This window comes from Nanorana parkeri, unplaced genomic scaffold, assembly GCF_000935625.1.
Source record: "Nanorana parkeri isolate BGI_ZX_2015 unplaced genomic scaffold, ASM93562v1 scaffold555, whole genome shotgun sequence".
NCBI lineage: Eukaryota > Metazoa > Chordata > Amphibia > Anura > Dicroglossidae > Nanorana > Nanorana parkeri.
Window position 1 is genome coordinate 353,516 of NW_017306823.1, and position 3,471 is coordinate 356,986.

A 3,471-nucleotide genomic window follows, 5' to 3' on the forward strand; every position below is an offset into this window, starting at 1 on the left:
TAAGAGCAGGCCTTATCTCCTGTGACACAAGGGTCTGGGAATCAAATGCGCATATCAGCTTTGGACTACTGACTGAAATGGTGGGAGTGTTTTGCTTTCTCCTGGTTAATGTGGTATTGATGGTGGTGGTGGTGGTGGCGGGGGTCAGCATCTAAAGCAATTGCTATGTGAGAGGAGGCACAAAGTAGCCTACTAAGGGAGAAAAAAGTTTAAAGCTGGTCCTCTTGATAATCATTACAGTGATGTGGGAAAGTTTATTATTTATATGCAATTGTAATATAGAAGTAAAAAATTTATAAAATTTACATTTTAAGATAACATTTATAAGATATTATACAGCATTTATTTTGACCATATTTGACCAATGTATTGGGAAATAACTGGGTATTGAAACTGGGAAACCCCCTCCCCACCTTCTGAAGCAACTCCATTTGATATTCCTTCCCATATCACATAATGATGGTATAAAAGCACACGCAATCAATGGCTGTTCATGTCTCTCAAACACCAAAGTATTGTGCAGGGTACAACTGACCTTAGATATTAAATAGAGATCAGATATTGTTTTGTTATCTGAATGCCATGTCAGAGGATTGCCCTCAACCATTAAAAGCTTGATCTAGTTGATAATGTACAACCCAATTCCCAAAAAGATGGTATGCTGTGTAAAATATACATAAAAACAGAATGCAATGATTTGCAAATCTCATAAACCCAGATTTTATTTACAATAGAAAACATATGAAATGTTTAAACTGAGAAAATTTACCATTTTAAGAAAAAAATTAGGTAATTTTAAAATTGATGGCAGGAACACGTCGGAAACAATTTGGGACAGGGCTATGTTTACTAAGGTGTAGCATCCCCTCTTCTTTTAACAACACTCTGTAAACATCTGGGAACAGAGGAGACCAGTTGCTGGAGTTTTGGGCAAGGAATATTGTCCTATTCTTTGCCTGATTTAGGATTCTTACTGCTCAACAGTCCTAGGTCTTCCTTGTCGTACTTTTGGTTTCAAAATGCACCAGATGTTTTCAATTGGTGAAAGGTCTGGACTGCAGGCAGGCCAGTTAAGCACATGGACCTTTCTACTATGAAGCCATGCTGTTATAATTGATGCAGTATGCAGTTTAGCATTGTCTTGCTGAAATATGCAAAGCCTTCCCTGAAAATGTTGTCCTATGGATGGAAGCATATGCTGCCTCAAAACCTGACTACATCTTTCAGCATTGATGGTGCTTTTCCAGATGTGCAAGCTGCCCTTTCCATATGCACTAATGCACCCCCATACCATTAGAGATGCAGGCTTTTGAACTGAGCGCTAATAACAAGCTGGAAGGGCCCTTTCCCATGGTTGCTGAAAAGAATGTCAAATTTCGATTAGTCTGAGCACAGAACAGTTTTCCACTCTGCAACCTACCATTTTAAATGAGTTTTGGCCCAGAGAAGATGGTGGCGGTTTTAGATCATGTTCCGATATGGCTTCTTCTTTGCATGACAGAACGTTAACTTGCACTTTTGTATGGCAAGCCGAACTGTGTTCACAGACAGTGATTTTTGGAAGTATTGCTGAGCTAAAGCAGTGATGTCCATCACAGAATCATGTCTATTTTTAATGCAGTGCCGTCTGCAGGTCAAAAGATCATGGGCATCCAATATTATGTTTCGACCTTGTCCCTTGCGCACTTTCATTTCTCTACTTTCTCTACTTTCTCAGAATCTTTTGATGGTATTTTGTACTGTAGATGATGATATATTTAAACTCTTTGCACTTTTACATTGAGGAACATTCTTCTGAAATTGTTTATCAATTTTAAGACGCAGCTTTTCACAAATTGGTGAACCTCTGACAATCTTTACTTCTAAAATACTCTTTTTATACCTAATCATGTTACTGTCCTGTTGCCAATTAACCTAATTAGTTGCAAAATGTTCCTCCAGCTCTTCCTTGTTAGGCTGGGCACACACCCACTTAAAAAAACGTACGATCTGCCTATCTTGCATAGGCAGATCGTACTTGCGATGATTGTAAGCCACGCCACCTGAGGGACGGGCTTCCGATGACCGCAATGCCGAACGGGCAGTGTGCGCTTGCGCACACTGGCCCGTCCGGCTTTTATCTTACGAAAATGCTACAGACCCGCCGAACATCGTACGATGCTCGGCAGGTTTTGAAACATGTTCGTAAGTTTAAAGTCGTGCGACCGTACAGTAGTAGAGGGCGCACGGCTTCCACACACCTTACGATAATCGTACGATCGCGGGATTTCCCGCGATTATCGTACGATTATCGTAAGGTGTGTGGGGACCTTAAGTACCACCTACTTTGCCAGCTTTCTGTTGCCCTGTCCCTACTTTTTTGAGACGAGTTGCTGTCGTCAATTTCAAAATTACCTTATTTTTTTTCTTAAAATGGTACATTTTCTCATTTTAAACATTTGATAAGGTTTCTTTTTTTCTAATACGGTATGAATAAAATCTGGGTTTAGGAGATTTGCAAATCATTGCATTCTGTTTTTATGTAGATTTTACACAGTGTCCCATCTTTTTTGGAATTGGGGTTGTAAAAATCTCTGTTTAGTACAGTAACAAATGACATTTATTTTTGTATATAATCAAAATTTTAAAATGATCATATAAATCAATCTGGTACTTTTGAGAGAAATACAATGTTAATACAGCTTAAGGATTAATTCACACCTATATAAAGTGCGTTTTGAGAATCCTGCGGCAGGAACTTATGAATCCCAAATATGCTGCTTAGAAGTGGCCGTTGTCACCCTTTCAAGTTAATGATCGGGTGACAGAGGCCGCATTTGAAAGTGGCCGTTCGCCAGCTCTCCGCATGTGATCGCACGCGATATGATTACTTGCGGTTAGGAATAAATCACTGCCCCTGGACACACGGTAGTTATTTTCTTATTTATGTGATTTCCAAGCAACTTTTGGTGCTATGTTAAATGTTAAAACTATTGTAATATTACCAAAGATGCTTTGTACAGTATTTTTATTTACTGTATATTTATATGTATTTCAGAGACAGCTCAATGACCAGAAGAGTTTTACATCCATCATCTTTCTTTACACATTGAAATGACAGCAGTACTGGACAAAGGATTTCAAATGCCTTGCCTGGATAAGGTATGGTCTTCAAAATATAGAATTTCAACTTCAGTAAACCAGCGTAAGGTTAAAGTGTACCTAAAGCCAAATTACTATTTTTTAGAGGAATCATGGGTTTTCCGTGTCTCTATCATTGCCTTACAATAATTAATTCACCTGTTTTATTTTTATTAGTTGTGATACTCTAAAGGTGGCCATACACCTTACGATTATCGGTCGACACTTTTCGTCCGATGATCGAACCGTCGTACGGCGGCCCCATTATGCCCCGATTATCGCAAGGTTCAATTAGCCGTAATTAAAGAAAAGCACCTGGACGAAAAGTGTCGACCGACAAAAGAACCCCCC

The 3,471-nt window shown here is 39.1% G+C and overlaps 1 protein-coding gene across 1 annotated transcript in view; it reads left to right on the top strand.

The window, feature by feature from the left end:
- HECW2 (HECT, C2 and WW domain containing E3 ubiquitin protein ligase 2) overlaps positions 1–3,471 on the top strand; it is a 220,675-nt gene that overhangs the window by 66,163 nt on the left and 151,041 nt on the right. The window contains exon 2 of the mRNA XM_018562010.1: positions 3,038–3,141. The gene's annotated coding sequence lies outside the window, so the exon portion shown is untranslated. The remainder of the gene's footprint in view (positions 1–3,037; positions 3,142–3,471) is intronic.